The sequence below is a fragment of the Heloderma suspectum genome, chromosome 8 (genome assembly GCF_057233095.1).
Source record: "Heloderma suspectum isolate Gila_16-S chromosome 8, 16-S_ref, whole genome shotgun sequence".
Classification (NCBI taxonomy): domain Eukaryota; kingdom Metazoa; phylum Chordata; class Lepidosauria; order Squamata; family Helodermatidae; genus Heloderma; species Heloderma suspectum.
In genome coordinates, this window is record NC_139465.1 from 42,671,856 (window position 1) to 42,691,800 (window position 19,945).

The window sequence follows — 19,945 nt, forward strand, 5'->3', positions numbered from 1 at the left end:
CGAGCAGAGGCGGCATCCCAGTCCCTCTGCTGCCTGCTGTGTGGGCAGCCACTGCCGTGTCTGTGGTTCCAGGGTCGTTTTATCTAGATGGCACTTCTGGGCGAACATGGGCCCACCGCAGGCCTGACTCAGTCCTGCATGCTCTTGACATTACTGGGTGTGGGATCACCGTCATGTGTTCACTGGTCCTCTGGAGCTGGAAATTTGTGGAGGCTGCATGAACAGCACCCACACAGGGTAACTGGTTCATACCTTCTGCAAGCCCAGCAGCAGTTCCTACATGCCTGCCATCCTGTATGAACCAATCAAAGAATGTTGTTTTCGGTGACCATTTTTTTTTAAATGTAAGGGTGCAATCCTGTGCGTGTTTAGACAGAAAAAAGTCCTTCAGTATGGCTGGCTGGGGCATGCTGGGAATTGTAGGACTTTTTCTGTCTAAACATGTAGGATGGCTCTGTAAGATATGATTACCTGCATTCCATGCTGTAACACAGCTGTCTCCAACCCGTTGCCCACCTGATGTGCTGGACTATGACTCCCATTGTCCCCAGCTAGCCTGGCCATTGGCCAGATCTTTGTTCCTGCCCTGGTGCAGACATGATGTAGTGGCAAGAGTGTTGGACTAAAGAGTGTAGGAGCTGGGAGATCCGGGTTCTAGTCCCCACTCAGCCATGGAAGCTCACTGGGTGACTTTGGGCCAGTCACACACTCTCAGCCCAAACCACCTCACAGGGTTGTTGTTGTGAGGATAAAATGGAGAGGAGGAGGAGGATAATGTAAGCCGCCTTGGGTTCCTTGGAAGAGGAAAAAAGGCAGGGTATAAATGCAATAAATGAATGAATGAATGAATGAATGGGAAACTCTGGTTTCCTGCTATGTGAACAGGCCTCAGGCTCACGGACTCCTCCTCCTCTTCTTTTGCATGCTGGAGAACGAGATCAGAAACATCTACTTCTGGTTTAAAACTTGCCACAGTTCCCCTGTACATCAAAACCTGAAGAACTGTGGTTTGTTTAAACTCTTGTTAGTGAACAAGCCATTGTCTGAAACCGGGGCTGTTCTCACTAACTAGAGTTTATAGAAACTCCTTACCAAACTCTTCATCTGCAAACTGGGAAACAGGTAATTTCAGAATATACTTGAGAGGTCTACTGGTCATGAGTTTTGTTGTCAGCTCTTCAACTGCCTCTCTGCGCCCCCCACAACACTTAAAAACAAAGAACTGTACGTCTCAAACACTATGCAGACTGAACATTATGCATTTCAAAGAATCATCAGATTTGGAAAGGCCTGATCCTTTTAAATAGCTATTTCAGAGGTCACTTCCAGGGCTGGCATTAAGGGTAGTCATGGCTGGGCACCTGCCAAGGGCCCACATCCCAGCAAGGCCCCACTGACAAAGGCCCAAAGGCACCTTCTCTTCATCATGGCAACCTGCTTGCTCACACTCCTCTCACACTGGTCCAGGCAAGGGTGGTGGTGAGAAGGAGGAGCAGAGGCCACGGCCTGCCTGCTCCCTGGCGCTCTGCCTGCCCAGCAAGCAAGTGGCAGCAACGAGGAGAAAGAGGAGGGGGAGCCAGAGCAGCTGGTGACAGTGGTGGGGAGAAAGCAGAATCAGTGAGGGAGGGGCCTTGCCAGGGGCCCTCCAAAACCTGGAGGCGCTGGTCTCTTCCACCTGGTAACCAAATGTGGTTGTGTTGGAGCTTTTGGCTGCCACCATCAGTCTCTTGATAATGTGTATGTGCTCACATCAAATCATGCACTTTGTTAACCCAGGCTGACTTTTCTCTTTTGTTTGTTAAGCCCCTCGCCTTGGATTCATATAACATCAAAAGAACCAGCCTGTACAATTTAGTTAACGCTTGAAATGTTCATGCTTTTATTTTCTTCAGTGCTCCTGATGATGGAATATTTTTCTTCATAAATAGATTCCTGGGTTATGTATCAGATGCTGTACTTGTATCTTCAAACATCAAGTGCTTTGAAATTTGCTACGTGTGCAGTGATGAGGGATGGGTGACAAATTTGTTTCGTTCACATTTCAATGTGACCTTACCTAATTTCTCACTTCTAAACCAATACACGAACCAAAACTCGTATCTTTCAAAATCTGCACTTCTCCAAATTTTGCAATGGAGTTTTGCAATCAAATGGATTGATTGCAATGGAGTTTTCCAATTGAAATGCATACATTAGGGAAACATGCACACAAAAATGTGTGTATTAGTGAAAATAACTTTAAGAATGCATTTTATTAGAAAAACTGCTTCTAAAAATGTGTACAATAGGCAAATGTTTTGTACAAGAATGCATGTGTTAGCAGAAGTGCATGTGAAAACGAACATGAATTTCCCTGTGAACTTTTTTTTAATGCAAAGTTCAAGACAAACCAAACTTAAGACTGAAAAAATGAGACGCTGAGAGAAACTGACATCAACAGATTTGTCCATCATTAGTAGTGATATGGGGGGGGGGGGCTCTGAATAAAATATACTAGCCATATGTCCTTTACAAAACTAGTGAGCCAATAGTTCCTAGAGATTATTCTGGAGCGGCTTTCAGGCTAGGAATGATAGCACTCTTCAAGTACTTGAAAGGTTGTCACAGAGAGGAAGGTCAGGATCTCTTCATCATACCAAAGTGCAGGACACGGAATAATGGACTCAAGTTACAGGAAGCCAGATTCCAGCTGAACATCAGGGAAAACTTCCTGACTGTTAGAGCAATACGACAAGGGAACCAATGGCCTCGGGAGGCGGTGGGCCCCTCCACACTGGAGGCATTCAAGATGAGGCAGGACAGCCATCTGTCAGGGATGCTCTGACTTGGATTCCTGCACTGAGCAGGGGGTTGGACTTGATGGCCTTGTAGGCCCCTTCCAACTCTACTATACTATGATTGTATGAACATCCTTGTCCCTGTAACCAAATTCTGGATGCTTCCATTCTCACAGTGATTGCAGAATAGAGGTGGGAAATGTCTTGCACTGCTTGCCATGTGCGATCATTCCTCTTGCATAGAGGGGGGTTGTCCCCAGTGTTAGGGTCAAAGGGGGCACCATCTGAACACACATGATGGAACATAGGAAGCTGCTGAGTACTGAGTCATAGAATCATAGAATGGTCAGAACCTTGGTCCATCTAGCTCTGTATTGTACACTGACCGGCAGCAGTGGCTCTCCAGGTTTCAGGCAGAATTCCTTCCCAGTCCTACCTGGAGAGGCCGGGGATGGAAGCTGGGATTTTCTGCATGCAAAGCAGGGGCTCTACCCTTGGACTACAGCCCTGTCAGTGAGACTCCCTGGGACGCTCAGTCTGCCGCCATCATGGCAGAAAAGGGGAGCCACCTTGTCTGTGCGGTTTCAGGGCTGGGTATAAATCCTAATAATAAATGAATAATATACACGTAGCAATAAATATTGGATGTTCTGTTGGGGGTTCAGGGCTAGTGAGGAGGAAACACACCATGTCTTAGGTAACAGGGTAGTTTGTTTGTTTATTTATTTATAGTGTTTTTATCCCACCCCTCAGCCAAAAAGAGCCCTGGAGTGGCTTACATATAACCCGTAAAACAAGGCAGCCCCTGCCTGCAGGTTTGCAATCTATAAAGACACAACAGGCAAGGAAAAAGGAATGGGGAGGGAAGAGGGAGGAAAAATATCTCAGCAGGGCTGGTGGAATGGCTCTGCTTCTCCCTCTCATCTTCCTCAGTATTATTACAGCAGAGAGGGGTAAAACAATCATCTAAGATGGAGAAATCAGGATGTCACCCTAGCAGTAAAGTGCAGTTCCACTTTTGACTGTTAGACAATTGATTTTTCTTGATTAAGAGCACATTGCTGGTCAGTTTTCTATGTTTTCTTAGAAGATAAGTTAATTGTACTACTTGCAGCTTTTGTTCACTACCTTGAAGAGATAATCCTGGGCAACATGTGTACGGCTTCTGAGAAAGCTGCAGCAGACGCTTCTGCGATGTATGTTTGGGGCAATCTTTGGCCAGTGGGGGCTGGTGGCTCCGAGGCCCGTGGGGCAGTGAATCTGCTCTGGGTTTCAGTCAGAACTCTGACTGAACTCTGACTAAAAAGCACTTTGGATGGCTCCTTTAGAGTTCTGACTGAAACCCAGAGCAGATTCACCGCCCCACGGGCCTCGGAGCCACCAGCCCCCACTGTCTTTGGCCCTGCAAAATTGTGGACTAGCGGCTTTAAGTAGCTTGCAAGCCCTGCACCAATGTTTACTTGATACCTAAAGAACCATAAACAACCCTATTCCTGTGCCTATTTCAGTTGGAGGGAGGATGGGCCGGCCAAGGTCAACAAGGCTGCTGTGGGCTGTTGGGAAGAACCTTTATGCATAATCTCCAGCAAATACAGCATCGGGGCCTTTCCTAAGAGCATGGACATGCAGGACATTGGGGCAAGGTCATTGCAATGCTGTGGGGCAGCACCTGCGCTCTGGCACGTTCTTGTCGTCTTTCCCCCGTTCGTTGTGACGGCTAAGTTGGGTTTAAGCAATTGGGCTGTCTTGACACTGGTGGGCTGACCATCCTCTGTGCCCTGTACTTATCCAATTAAGACTCTCCGGCACCCTCCCATTAAGGTTTCCTGCAGTACTTTCACAGCCCGGCAGAACCGCTGGCCGCTGCACTCTGGTTACGAGTTCTTCAGTTTCAGCTCTTGGCACAAAAGCTCCCCAAGTCGGTTGCGTAGAGCCATCTAAACCACGCAGAGGACAGCTCTGGCACGGCGCAGAAAGCCCTAGAGCAGGGGTGGGTAGCACGCAGGCCACACGTGGCCCCACCTTCACCCCTGGCCAATTTGTGGTGATTTTGCTATAAGACAAGGCACGTGGGGAGCCCTTGTTTTAAAGCAGAACTGGGCCCCCTAGTCACCTCCAGGAGCAAAATTTTGCTCTAACACAAGGCTGGCACTCCTTTAAAACAAGGTGCATGAAAAGCTGCCATGTGTTTCAGCAGCAAATTTGGCAGGGATGGGTATGCCCCCAAGTTGCCTACTCCTGCCCTACAGAATGGGGCAAAAGTATTTGAAGACTCTACCTGCTGGGTGCATTCTGTCAGAGATCGCTATACATGGCAGAGATGCAGCTGTTTTGTTCAGGCCTGGGGTGATGGGCTCCTGAACATTTCTGTTTGAGCTCAGGTTTTTCTACCTGCAGGGGAAATAGTAGGGCACAGAGGACTATAAGAACTGCCATAGTTTTGTTGCCTATAACCAAAATTCTTTGCCACAAAAAAGCTGGGTTTTGTGATGTGTATCAAGTATGCAAATTAACGAATTCTGCTTGATTTATGTTATTTTGCACAGTTTATTCCACATGTTTAAAGATCTATTTTTCCTCTTGATGCTAATCATGCTGAGGGGTAAAAGCCCTGCAAATTTATTCAGCAGCTGCTGCAATTTTATTTATTATTTATTAGTAATACTTACATACCGCTTAATATAATAAAATCCCTAAGCGGTTCACATGTAAATATAATCACATTTAAGTACACTACTACAAAGAATTACAATAACAATTACCAGGCATGATTGACCACATACTGTCAAGCAACTAGAAGGACCACAAACTTTCCATTAAAACAAAACAAAAAAAACACAAGTCTTCGACCCTTAGGAATTCTGTAGAGAGTGCCACCTTCTGTGACTACTCTATTGTGCTTTGACCAAATTTAGCATTAGGCATAAATGATGGCTTGACAATAGGGTGCTATCAGGGCACAGCCCTCCCCAAGCCTGGAAACTGGGGTCTCTGAAGATGAGCAGGGGGAGTTGGACACCCCCACCCCCACCAGCAGACTCTCACACCCCAGCGATCATGAGGAGCCTTCAGATCAAGTCATGACAACCACAGGATCAGAGGTCTCCACATCAATTGCCTGGGCTCCTGGACGTCTCTCAGACCCATCCTCATCACCCCCAGGACCGCAGGAACAGAGGAGATGGCATCCCTGGCAGGAACGTCATGGCTGCTGGTGAAATGCCTGGCTAGCCGCACATCAGTCTGCTTGGGAGAATAGGGGAGCTCATGGAAGCATCTGCCTGAATCAGGGCCTGGTTGAGAATCAAGGAAGGTTGGAGCCTCCATCTCAGGAGGCGTTGAAACACTTTTGCCCTGAAAGCCAAATTCCATTTCAGAGAAGCTCTTGGAGGCCGTATTCCTGTGGTGGGCGGGGCCAAAGGCAAAAGGGGCATCATCAAAATACCAGCATATTTTATCCAGAAGCTCTTCCTGCCACTTGCTAAGAGGCATTTTGACCTTTTAGAAAGGGGGAAACTGTGCAAAAGCTGGGAAATCATCAAACAGTTGATTTGGGGGGGAAGGGGGTCGGAGCAGGAGATGGGGTGGGTCCATCTAGAGACCCTTGGAAGGCTGGCTCAGGTGGGCCTGAGTTGGTCCGTGGGCCTGAGGTGCTGCACCTCTCCTCCGGCTCCTTTGTAAGACTCTGGTCTGACCTGCATCGTCGCTGAAGCAACAGCTCCTTTAGAGCTCCAGGCTCCAGGCCGTCCCAAGCTGAGGGAAAGTTGGCCCGATACAACAGACGTTAGGACAGGGCAACTCGGCCTTTGACAGCTATGTTGAAAAGATATTTCAGCAGCTGCAGCTTTTCTGACTCCTACACAGAAGGAAATAATGTCTGCAAAAATGAGTCAGTACTGAAACAATGAGTTAAATACCACCACCACCTCTTCCCCCCATGTGTTAAACACACCCGTTCTAGAAGAGTTTCTATCTTTTTGTGCATCAGTCTCATATCTGACAGTTTCAATATTTCCAAGACTAGAGTCTTCAGGAATTTCTCCCACCTCCCCCCCCCACCCCCATTTTCTCACTTGCATCTTAGACAAAGGAGTAAGGAAACAGGCTGCCAGGACATGGGGCTGTGGAAAAGGACTCCCTTCATAGTAGGAAAATATGCTTTGTTCACACAGCTGGATTAACCATTATGCAAGGCACGCTGTCGCTTGGGCATCAGCCAAACCAGGGTTCCTCTGTTGCTGCCTTTATCCCTCACAGACTGCCTCTTGTCTTGCTTCCTGCATTTGTTCCTTGATCCTGTAACAGGGAAGCAGAGATGCGTACCTCCGAAGTATCTTTTGATGAAGGCTGTAGTCGTCTTAAAAGTCTGATTTCCAGTGTGAAAAGCAGTGTTGTCCTGCTTTGAGACAATTATCCTGACCCACCCTTATGGCTAATTTACTTTCCGTTGGAGCAGGGTGGGGAGGGGGGGGGATAATCTGTGGCTGGATGTGCAAAGTCTTGCACATCAAAGGCTAAATGTGCATTGGAATGCAGATCTGAGTGCTGATGTCTGGCAGCACTGTATTGCTTGCAATGAACCGTGCATTTGAATATACTAGTCTGGTGTAATTATATGTGTCATGTTCCTTCATCCTCCCCCTTCACAATCAACACACTCCAGGAAACAAGGCTTCAGGCCAACACTACTTTATTGGTAAAGGACTAGCTTCTTTACAAATGCAGATTCTAGGAAACTCTCAGACTGCATAGAACCAGCTAATCCACACTATACGAAATGTGGAGTTAAAGGATACGAAGTGGGAGTTAGAGAACTTGCCAGCAGCCTGTGCATGAACTTCATGGCCAGACTTGCTTTGCAGGGATGCCCCTCTCTTAGGGTGGCTTCCTGCTATGTTGGCTTCCTTGAGTGACCAACCTGGCCAAGTTTCTGAGCCCTGCCCTAACTTTTCCCGCTTTGCTCTGCAACAGGCCCTAGCATCCCTCAGGTCACGCCCCTCACCTTCCTCCTCTGTGTTCTCATGGTGGAGGAATGGGAGAGCAGTTCAGCCTGGGCCATCTGTGTGTCAAGGTCTTGGGAAGAAAGTCTCGCCATATCTGGGCTCACTAGGGAGGGTGCTTCCCCCTGTTCTGACCATTCCCATTCTGATTGCGAATCTGAGCTGCCAGACATCTCCACACACTCAGATGCATTCCTGACAATATGCAGCTAGAGTTGGGCTTTTGTGTGGTTCTCCCCCCACCCCAAAAGGTTGAAATGCCTATCCTAAAACCTAGTAACTGGCTGTTAAGAGCTTTGAGCTAAAATCTGCTTGAATGGGGGGGGGGTATTTTGGCCACGCCCCTTTAGCCTTTGGCCCTCCCACCACTGGAACGCAACCTCTGAGAGCTTCTCTGAAATGGAATTCGACCCTCAAGCTGACAAAGTTTTGAGAGCCCTAATCTTTAGAGGAAGGGCCGTAGCTCAGTGGTAGAGCAGCTGCTTTGCATGCAGAAGGTTCAATCCCCGGCATCTCCAGGTAGGGCTGGAAAAACTGTTTGAAACCTGGAGAGCTGCTGCTGCCAGTCAGTGCCGGCAATCCTGGGCGAGATGGACCAACGGTCTGACTCCGTAGAGTCAGCTTCCGATGTTCCTGTGTATATGAAGCCCTAGGAGAGGTCATCAGGGGATTTGGGGCCAGGTGTCAATATCATGCGGATGACCCCCAGCTATATTTCTTCTTGTCATCTGAACTGGGTGAGGCTGTGCAGGTGCCAGATCAGGGCCTGGAGGCAGTAATGGTTTGGAGTGCCAGTACATTTAGACAGAATCCTGACAAGACGGAGGACCTGTAGGTGTGTGGTTCATGGGTGGACAGCCTGTTTTTGATGGGGTTGCCGTCTTCATAAAAGACCAGGTACGTCATTTGGGGGTCTAGCTTTGGCACTGGATCCAGCTTGATCCAGCTTTGGCACTGGAGGTCCAGGTGGCCTTAATGGCACGAAGTACCTTTGCCCAGTTTTGGCTGGTGTGCCAGCTATGACTGCTCCTGGGCAGAGATTGCTTATGCACAGGGTTTCACGCTCTGGTAACCTTGGATTGGGATTATTATTATGTGCTTTATGCGAGACTGCCCTGGAAAAAGATCCAGAAGTTACAGTTGGTACAAAATGCAGCGGCCAGGATGCTGACAGGCACAGCTGTCAGGGATTGTGTAATACCAATCCTGAAGGAGCTGCGTTGGTTGCCTATCTGATTCCAGGTGGAAATCAAAATTCTGGTGTTGACCTACAAAGTCCTAAATAACTTGGGACTCCCCTATCTGAACGAAGGCCTCTCCCTGTACCAGCCTGCCCATGATCTTAAATTTGCCCATCTCATTGTCCCACTACTGGGTACGTTGAGTGATGACATGAGACAGGGCCTTCTCTGTTGTGGCAGCCCAACTTTGGAATGGCTCCTTGCAAGAGGGGTATGCCCGGCAGCAACTTTACTATCATTTCGGTGTCAGGCTAAGACCCATTTGTTCGCTTGGGCATTTATAAGCAGTTAGGTCTGCTGCTAATTAATTGGTTTTATTTGAGTTGTATTGTTTATTTTATTGTTGGATGTTTTGATGTTGTTGCTACCTGTCCTGGGATTATTTTTGTTTAATGAATGGTGGAATATAAATAGGAATAATAAATACATCATCCTTTTTATTTATATCCCACTTCTTTTTCCTCCAAGGAACCCAAGACAACTTACACAATCCCCCTCCTCCGCATTTTATCCTCACGACAACCCTGTGGGATAGGTTAGGCCAAGAGACAGTGACTGTCTCAAAGTCACCCAGTGAGTTTCATAGCTGAGTGGGGACCAGAACCTGGATCTTCCCAGTCCCAGTCGAACACTCCAACCATTATACCATGCTATACCATCCCTTTTTCTTTCTTTTTTGAACTTGTAGCGGGCACTTTCTAGGATGGTCCACAGACATACAGTTTCCTGTCCAACTTTGCTCTCCATCCTTCTCAAACTGCAAGGGCTCCATACATTTTGACTGGACATCAGCCAAGAATGTGTGGGCTCCTGGATAGGAATGAGCTCGTGTCCCTGACCTCACGGTGCACCGTCAAAATGTGGCTTGAAGTCAGGGGCAGTGCTAGCTCCAGGCAAGGCCCCCTCCATGGGCCCCTCCCTCGCCGAGTCTCCCTTCTCACCCCCATTGTCACCAGCAGCTCTTGCTCCTCCACCTCTTTCTCCTCATCGCTCCCACTTGCTCGCTTGACAGGCAGAGAGCCAGGGAGCGAGGAGACCGCGGCATCTCCTGCTCCTCCTTTTCACCATCACCCTTGTCTGGGCCAGAGAAAAAGGCAGGTGAAGACACAGGTTGCCATGGTGAAGAGGAATAACACCTTCAGGGGGGTCTTCGCACTGGGTTCCTGATGGGGTGTGGGCCCTTGGTATGTGCCCAACCATGCCTACCCTTGACGCTGGCCCTGGTCAGGGGACGATATCCTGCTCCCTCTTCCCAGGTTGGAGCTGTACCCAAATAAGCTCTATCCTTCCTCCCAAATTTGGAGTTGGGAAAGCTTTACCTCCAGTCTGATGGAGGCCAGGGTTGAGCATCTGGGGATGTCTGATCAGGATCAACCTAGTCTGATCAGGCAAGAACAAAACTAAGCCCAAGGCTCAGCAAACAGAAGCTGAACTCAATGGCCAGAGAGGAGTTTCTGTAGTGAGGCAGGGAAGTCCTGACAAATATTTATTTAGGGTGTAATCGTATGCGTGTCTAGACAGAAGAAGTCCCACAATTCTCAGCATGCCCCAGCCAGCCATGCTGGCCGGGCCATGCTGGGAAATGTAGGAGGTTTTTTTCTGTGTAAACATACATCGGATTGCACCTTTAGTCAAGTCCTACACTGCTTACCGTATCTAAAAAAATCTCTAAACACTTTACAAAATCAAAGGTTAAAATACAACATAATAAAGAAAAATGCTCATCAGCTAAAATGTTTTAAACACTGAAAACATTTTAAATATTGGTTACTCTTTCAGTTACATTTTAGTCCTTCCATTTTGTTTTTGAGGGAGCAATCCTATGTCCCCTACTCAGCGCCTGTGAGGACATAGGATTGTACAGTTCCCTGGCTCCAGGCTCGTAGACAGGGCTGCAGGCTGGGAGCCAGGAAACCACGCTCCCTGCCCCCTCTCCCTCGTACTCAGTGCAGCTCGCACTGGATACATGTAAGCGGCCAAGTTCGGAGGCTTATGAGTACCCAGGGCACATCCCATAGGACTGCGCCTTAAATGCATTATCGTGTTTTTAGGTTTTTACCGACGGTGGTTTTCTCTCTCATTTTTCCTTTGGTTTTGTTTTATTCCATTTTAAACTTTTAAAGGCTTTTCATATTTTTAGTGTGTTGTGTTTTGGGTTTTAATTTTTGTGAACCACCCAGAGAGCTTTGGCTATTGGGCAAGATAGAAATGTAATGAATCAAAACCAAAACTGAAAACGCAGTCAGTACTAAACAAACTGAGCACCACATTCATTCAGGGAAGATTTGGGTAAAGAGATGTGTCTCTAACAGATGCCCCAAATATGCCACCGTGGCACCCCCCAGATACCAGGGGGGAGGGCCTTCTATGTGGATGCCACCACAGAAAAGGCCTGCTTTCAGGTTGCTGCCAGATGGCAACCTGCCGGTCATAATACCACCCACATGGCCTCCTGCGATCGTAGCGACCACACAGGACTCTATCAGGGAAGGTGATCCACCAGGTAACCAGGTCCCAAGTTATTCAGGGCTTTATATGCTATCAGCTGGACCTTGAACCTGGCTCAGTAGCTTATAGGTGGCAAGCGGAGTTAATATAAGAACATAAGAAGAGCCCTGCTGGATCAGACCAAGGGTCCATCTAGTCCAGCATTCTGTTCACAGAGTGGCTAAGCAGCTGTCAACAGGAGACCTACAAGCAGGGCATGAGTGCAACAGCACCTTCCTGCCCATGTTCCCCAGCAACTGGTGTACATAGGCATTCTTTCTTTGATACTGGAGGTAGCATATAGCCATCAGGACTGGTAGCCATTGGTAGCCTTTGCCTCCATGAATTTGTTCAATCCCCTTTTAAAGCCATCCAAATCGGTGGCTGTTGCTACATACTGTGGTAGTGAATTCCATAGCTTAACTATGCGCTGTGTGAAGAAGCCCTTCCTTTTATCTGTCCTGAATCTCCCACCAATCAGCTTCATGCGATGACCCCGCTGGGTTCTAGTAATACGAGAGAGGGAGAAAAATGTCTCCCTGTTCACTTTCTCCACACCGTGCATAATTTTGTACACCTCTCCCATGTCTCCCCTCCCTCACCCGTTCTCCAAGCTGAACACTCCCAGCTGTTGTAACCTTCCTTCATAGGGGAGATGCTCCAGCCCCTGGAACATTGCAGTTGCCCTTTTCAACACCCATTCCATATGTGCTTGGCCAGGCACACCAGGTCCCAGCCACTGGCCACCAACAGAATGATTTGGGGTTGACCTGACCTGGAAGGATTTATATACATCTCCCTGCCAGTCAGAAGGCCAGAGTGTGAGCCCCTTCTGAGCCTGAGAGAGCCTGTAAACAGCAGAGGTCTTTGGGAAAATGCAGCACCGGCCAAGGCCCTCCTTTTTGAAACAAAGGGCCTGTCTTTTGGCCTCGCCCGGAAAAATGCAGCAGATGCACGAAGCCAGTAAGACAGAGACAGAAGCATCGCTGAGTGAGTATTCTCTGGCGGTTATCCAGGAAGCTTTTCTAGAAAGCCATAAAAGACGTAAGATGATCCCCTCCTTCCTTAGGCAGTTGGGAGCTGAGCAAGCAAATATGTACATTTCATTCAGCCTCTTGCTTTTCTCAGAATGGGATGCGGGGCAAGGGCCCTGGGTGGACGTTGGCCTGCAGGTGCGACTCCCAACAGCCGTGGTTCCTGGAACACGGGAAGCCGCCATTTATTGAGTCAGATCCCTAATCCATTGAGCTCACTACTGTGTGCACCAGGGGTGTTGAACCTCATTCAGCCTGAGGGCTGAATTCCATTTTGGAGAAGCTGTTGGGGGCTGCATGCTGTGGTGGGCAAGGCTAATGGGGCGGGGCCAAAGGACCAGCGTATTTTAACTTAAAACTCTTACTTTCTGTACCTTAGGGGAGGCCTTTCAACCTTTTAGAATGTGGGAGGAAACTGCACAAAAGCCGGAACTCCACCAAACGATCAGTGGTAGGGGGAAAGGGGCATGGCTATGTGGATTAGGACCCCACGTGGGCCAGAGGTTGCCCACCCCTGGCTTATTCTGACTGGCAGCAGCTCTCCAGGGCTTCAGGCAGGGGGCTTTCCTGGTCCTCCCTGAAATTGAACCCGGGACCTTCTGCATGCAAAGCAGGGGCTCTACCACTGAGCCACAGCCCCATCCCCAACAGTTCAGCATGAGCAGAGGACCTCTATGCTTTTTCAGTTAACCCTATAGGCTTGTATTATGCTACACAAGGCCTCTTTCCTCTCACATTCCCTTTGGATGGGAACCCCTGATGTCGGAGCATTTGGCGGTGGTGGTGGCGTGAGAGCCCCCGAAGGGCTTGGTGGAAAATTGGCAGACACACACACCTCCTTACTCCCTCCCCCTGCAATGTCTGCTTGGTGTCTGGCTGCTAGCACCAGGACCTTTTCATGTGGGCAGCACTCCGCGGGAACAGGCAGGCCTGCAAACAATTAGGGCAAGTTGTGGGCGGCTCACTTCCCTTGTGCGATTCCTGTGGCTCCGGGATGTGCAGCCCATGCTTCGGGAATCGTTTCCAAAAGAGAAGGACACACAGATACACTCTCTCCCACTCTCCTTCTCCCCAAATGGAGCAAGGCTGGGAGGGCACCCCAAGGACTGCATGACCTTGAAAGCGAGTGGATTTCAGCACAAGTATTTTTGTGGCCTTCAGCAAAATACACCCCGCCTCCTCAGACATGCATTACCACCCATAAAATCATCAAGGCTTGCCCAGGATACGATTTTCTTCTGTTATCCATCTTCCTCCTCTTTACAGCTGGGTGGCTGATGGAGATCAGAAGGCTCTGGATTGTGTCCCCTGGATTGCAGAGGAGTGCCTAGTAGTCTACAACCTTTTTAGACCCACCATTAGCCCATTTGGGGACCCACTTTTTATTGTTTACCAAGTTTTTTTTTATTGTTTTTTACCATATTTTTGCAAGTTGGTAGTGCTGCTGTTGCGATGCAGTAGTGCAGGGGTGCCGAACCTCCAGCCTTGGGACTAATCTGGCCATGGTGCCAGGCCTCTAAGCTTTGCCCCCTGGAGAAATGCCCCCCGCCCCGGTTGTTTTTGATCTCAGAGAGGCGGGAGGTAGAAGACTTGGGCGGTGCTGAGATGAGCGGCTGCTCTTCCCAGGATCAACCATGTAGGTTCACGTGGTGTGTGCCGCCTACATGGAGTAGATGCATTCCACTCAAAGCCAGGGACTCAGTACCCAGCAGAGAGAGACAAAATGCCCAAGGGTGTGTGTGTGAGATGACATCAGTGGGTGGGTGTGTATTAGTGAAAACAACATGCAGTGTATGCATGTTTGTATTTATTTATTATTACATGCATATCCCACCTTTTTTTCTTCGAGGAACCCAAGGCGGCTTATGTAATCTCCCTCCTCTCCATTTTTCCTCACAACAACTGTGTGAGGTAGGTTGGGCTGAGACTCAGTGACTGGCCTAAGATCACCCAGTGAACTTCATGGCCGAGTGCAGACTAAAATCTGGGTCTTCCCGGTCCAGCACTCTAACCACTGTACCACATTGGCTCTCTCCTGCATTATATTGGGGAAATGGTTGCAAAAATGCATACATTAGGCAAAATTCTGTACCTGACTGTGTATATGCACACAAAAACACCTAGAATTTTCATATCAACTTTAAAAAGTCAGGAAGAGATGTGGAAAAATGAGAAACTGAGGAGAAGCAAAATTGAGGGATTTGTCCATCTCTGCTCTTGCCATCTGCAGGTTTTATTATAAGTACTTGCATTAAAACAGTATCTGCTGCCCAATTAACTGTGGGCACCTGTTTAATTAAAGTTATGTGAGTCAATTTAACTGGTCATTCAAGCCGGGGTCGTTGAACTCCTTCCAGCCTGAGGGCTGCATTCAATTTTGGAGATGCCCTTGGTGGGGCCAAAGGCAAAGGGGCCAAACCACAAAGAATACCCCAAATACCAGCATATTTTAGCTTGAAGCTCTCACTGTTGGTGACTAAGCCACAGGAGAGGCAATTCGACCTCTAAGGGCACAATCAATGATTGAAAGCATCCGAACTCGGAGGCTTCCGATCATCCAGTGCAGAGTAGGAGGAGCAGTGGAGGCAACCTTTGCCTCCCTCTCTTCCTACCCTGCATTTCTCATTAGACAGGCTTTTTTGCCCATTGAGTGAGGGTACTTCAGAGGGGGAGGGAAGGAGGCTGGAAGAGCTCAGGACAGCTCAGATCCAAGCCTCCCCGGTCCCCTCCCCACCCACCGAAACACCTCCTTTCTCCCTCTCTGAGGGTGCTTTTCTGATCTCGGAGGCCAGCTGCACTGTTCTTTCCATGCTGGCCTCGAGGGGGCAGGGGAGGGGGTTGGATCTCTGACTCCCCCTCGAAGGTCAGAGAGCTGACTCCATCTTCAGAGGGGAGAATCCCAGGTATCCTATGGCCCCTCAGACAATGTCTAGGGGCCATAGGATTGCTCCCTAAGCATGGGAAAGAAACATGCAAAAGCTAGGAAGCCACCAAATGGACTGGTGATTGGTGGAGAGGTCGTGGGGGTCAGGTGAAGGGGGCATGGTTTTCGGGGGAACCCCAGAGGGCCAGACTGGTAGCCCAGGTGGACTGGATATGGCCCATGAGCCTGAGGTTCAACACCTCTGATTTAAATATTGTAGCCCTATTTCATTTGGAAAACCACGGCAAAGGTGGCTGTGGAGACGATCACAATTAGTCCCTCCAGCAACTGAGGAGGGAGAGGGAATGTAATTGATTATATCTCAGCACTGTGTCCACAGTAGACATTTTCCTCTGACCTTGGATAGGTTTCTTCAACTCTCTGCTCTTTAAGTTCCTCACATGTAAACAAGGGTGATTGTCCTCCTCGCCACACTGCCCCAAATGCTTCTTCACCCTCCCCCCCTTTTTTTCTAGGAAGTCCTAAAAGGATTAAGTGGCTCAGCCTTTCCCTGGTGACACGCCTCCAGAGCAAAGACACACGGATATGCCAGCGTCTCCTGTCCTGTTTATTTAACTGGGCTTATATGGTTGTGCCTGCAGGCAGGACCTGACATGGTGCTCCACTGGAAAGGCAAATGCTCTTTCAGTGAAAGCTGTGCATGTCTGGATTTGCAAAGTCCCCCTTGGAAATTCTTGGCTTTGCTCATGCTGCCCTGTGCTGTGCTGTGGGGTTCTTTCCCCCTCTCTAAAATGGAGGAAAGCAGTGTCTGTCCCATCCTGGGGGCTAGAGGGGTGCAAGCTTAAGTTGGAAAAGAGCCTTTTGCAACCAGAAGTCACATCAGGATTTGACGCGGAGTTCTTTTCGGGCCTGGATGGGCAGTCCCAGCAGAGTGAATCCCATGGTGCAGACAGGATTAGAGCACTTTGGCCTGTGCCGCTCATATGGCCGACAGTAGGCCCTGCAGTTCTGGTAAGGGATGACACTGCAGAGTTGCCCATGCTGGTGCTGATCACCTTTTCCTCTTTGTAAAGGGGGTACAGCTGTGCTCCTGTTCTTGAGGGCTGCAGTGCTCAGCCTCTAAAGCAGAGATGCAGAACCTCGGACCTTGGGATCAAATCTGGCCCACCTGGAGCCTCCAGTCTGGCCCCAGACAGCCACGCACCTTTTTCCTGACCGCCAGTTCTTTGGTGGGTCCCGACTCTTGTGCAGTTTTATCCCCAATTCTAAAAGGTTGAAATGCCTCTCCCAAGGCTTAGGCAGTGGCACTAACAGCTTTAAGCTAAAACATCCTGGTATTCTTGGCCTTGGTCTGTTTTGTTTTTGGCCCAGCCCCCTTTGGCCTCCACACCCCTGGAATGCGCCCTGGGCTTCTCTGATACGTGTGCAAATTGCTGTCCTGGTTTCTGGTGATACATTTCCTCTTTTTTGGTGATTCAGAAGCGGCCAGCCTCAGTATGTCTTCTTTCTCCCCCTAACCTACCTTCTGTGCCTGTTGCAGCAAGCACAGATGAGACCAGAACTGGGAAGCACTTTGTATATGGGGATATGCATCAGAAATGGTTAAGAGTGGAATGATTCATAGGAATAACATCTTGGAGACATTTTATATATCAGAGTTAGTTATTTAGTTATGCTACATATCGGAGGCTCTTTTTGCTTGGGGAGTTTGGAAGAAAGGGTGATGCAAGGGGAGGGAGGTCATAGGTCAGGCATGCTTATCTAGCCTTGCTCTTGGGACAAAGGCGGAGAGTTCTGCAGCAGCTGTTCTCCAAGTTGGAGAGGAAAGCCGTAATGGGCAGATTAGTGATTGATCCGAGCAGTCAGGACTGAAAGGGGTCACGCTTTTTGATGGACAGAGGAGGGTCGTCGTCATAACCTGTGCCCCCAAAGCCCAAGTTCTTCCATTGTGCACAGAGGAAACTCAGATTCCATTGTTCACAGGTTGCCCAAAATACTGAATTTTGGGCAAGAGACCCCTGCGCGTGTTCTGTTGAAGTTCAACAGGGCTTGCACTGTAGAACATCCAGGTGGATTGGAATCAGCTTGGCATAATGAGAGAAATAAAGGCGCTCAGTGGTTCAGATCATACATTTATGGCAGCTTTCCCCACCCTGGTGCCCTCCAGATGGACTACAATAGCTGGCTAGGGGATTATGGGAACTGTAGTCCAACACATCTGGAGGGCATCAGGTTGGGGAAGTCTGATATATGGGTTTCATTCCTGTTTCACAGTACAGTGTGAAGGAGTGTTTTGGAATTGATGCATGTGACATTATGATGTCTGTTGTGTGTGAGGAGGGAGGCCCAGTATATTATTACAAGGACCTAGGGGGGCATCAAGCCTGTGATTCATTAACCACGATACACCTAAAAGACTGGGTAGAAATCAATTAAATATTAACATTGAGGTACATCCCAGGATCCTCTGCCCCATTGCAAGGGGCAGTGGAGCAACTCTCTTGGGAGCAACTCTTAGATTGTGTGGTAGAGCCAAGATTATCTCAGGCCAGCCCTGCCTTTGGCTGACACTAAACTCTCATCAGACTTTTCCAGGCAGCCAGTGTATCTCTCCACGGCCCTCTGCCGCATTCTGAACGGCTCCCATTCACCCTTCAGCAACCCCTTCCTTGCGGTGTCACCTCTGGTGATTTATGTGCCCCCCCCAATCAATTTAACGAGTATTCTCTTTCTTAGCAGCTCTTCCTATAAAAAGGATAAATGGCCGTGGGAGTAGGAAAGAGGGTCCTTGAGCGATGGAGAATGCTGACAATCCTGGATGAATTTTGGGAATGCCTGAAAATAGATCGTCGCTTGTTTTTCGAACATAGTTAAGAATGCTGATCATCACATTTAGCTGACTCTCACCATTCACGGGTGAGTCTCTTGAGTTTTTGGACATTCCCAGCCTGTCCCTGGGGTTGATGGCAGTCACCTGCAAACGCCGACAGTTGTGATACTTTGGATGTTTGCTTTAACGGGTAGCTAGTTCTTCTTGTTAAATTGATTTTAACTTTGTACTCCACCTAGAGTATTTTTGTATATAGGCAGGTTATAAATAGTATTGTTGTTGTTGTATTTATTATTATTATGATTAAATAGTACTGCCTTAGTCCACTTCATGAACCTGATGAAGTAAACACTTGACTTTAGAAGGGTCACAGTAAATGAGGCTGGCTGGTATGTACCGTTGCTAGGAATAATCAAAATATGCATTAATATGCATGTTAAGAAAAAGCTGCAGCCTGTATAAATTACACAAATCAAGTCCATTTTGCATATGTGGCCTTGCAGAATTTACTTTGTCTCTACTTTCCTTGGGGAGGGGCAAAGAATGGCAGATCACAGAAGCTCCACCCCCTGGCCACAGGCAACAGTGGTGTGGCTAGGTATTTTTAGATCCTAGACTTAAGTGCCTTATTGTGTGACCTCCTTTAGACTGCTGGGTGTATTAGATCAGTTGCGAAGCACACGGCTAACATTTCACTCCCCCCCCCCCCATATCGCTCCATGCTGTACAACTGCTTCTGCATTCCTCGTATGTTAGAACAGCAACAAAACTGCTTGCATGGTTAAAAAATTATTTTGAACATGTGCGGTTTTGTATTTTAAACTCACTTGGATCATAGCACCAGCATGGCTAAAGGAAGAAAATTGAGTTTGCTTCTGCTGCCCTGATGCCTTCATCACCTGCTTCTCTTTGGGTGATCATTTGGGGGTGCCCTGGATTTTGGCCCCAAGGTTCAGCCCTAGCTGCCCCACTGACTGACAGTCCCGCTGACCAATCCTTCTGGCCTCTGAGATTTTGCCAGTTTTTCATCATGCTTTAAAGCCTATCATCACAATCATAAGGGCTAGAAACTTGCTTCTAAAAAATAAAGCTGAGTTTCCCCAGCATGCTGATTTCTGTTTTCATTCTCAAATTCTGTGCTTGGGCAGGATTGTGGACAGGGCTGGCCCAAGACATTTTGCTGCCTGACATGAAGAGCAAGGTGGCACCCTCTCCCATTCTGTGTACAAAAGCTGACTGGACTGGCAGTTGAATCTGTGTTCAGCACTGACAATGGGACAGCCTCCTCCACTGCGCCGGAAGGTAGCAGGCTAGCTTAGGGGTGCAGGGCAGCCCACATAGCCTACAGCTTCCTCCTCTGACACCTTACTGCCATATCACAGCCTCTGCTGCCTAAGGCAACTGCTTCACTCCACCTAATGGTGGGGCTGGCCCTGATTGCAGAACACCCAAAATCCTGAGCTGAGTTAGATTTTAAGGTGCCAAAGGAATCTTTTTCCTATTTGTTCCTATGGACTAACACAGTTACTTGTAAGAAAACTGTTTTTCAAAATAACACTGATAGGAAATAGATGGGGCATGCAGTTCACAATTTGGCATGCTACCGTTCACCCCACCTTAAGGAAATTTACCGACAAATGCGCAGTTGCTGTCCTGATGTCCGACTGCTCGCATGTGCATTTCACCGTGAGC

At 48.5% G+C, this 19,945-nt stretch overlaps 1 protein-coding gene across 2 annotated transcripts in view; it reads left to right on the top strand.

The window, feature by feature from the left end:
• Positions 1 to 19,945, top strand: part of CCDC102A (coiled-coil domain containing 102A) — a 63,948-nt gene that overhangs the window by 3,416 nt on the left and 40,587 nt on the right. Inside the window, exon 2 of one of the 2 annotated variants that reach the window (XM_084812459.1) lies at positions 18,163 to 18,339. The exons of the other annotated variant lie outside the window; for it this stretch is intronic. The gene's annotated coding sequence lies outside the window, so the exon portion shown is untranslated. The remainder of the gene's footprint in view (positions 1 to 18,162; positions 18,340 to 19,945) is intronic. 2 annotated transcript variants of the gene reach the window in all.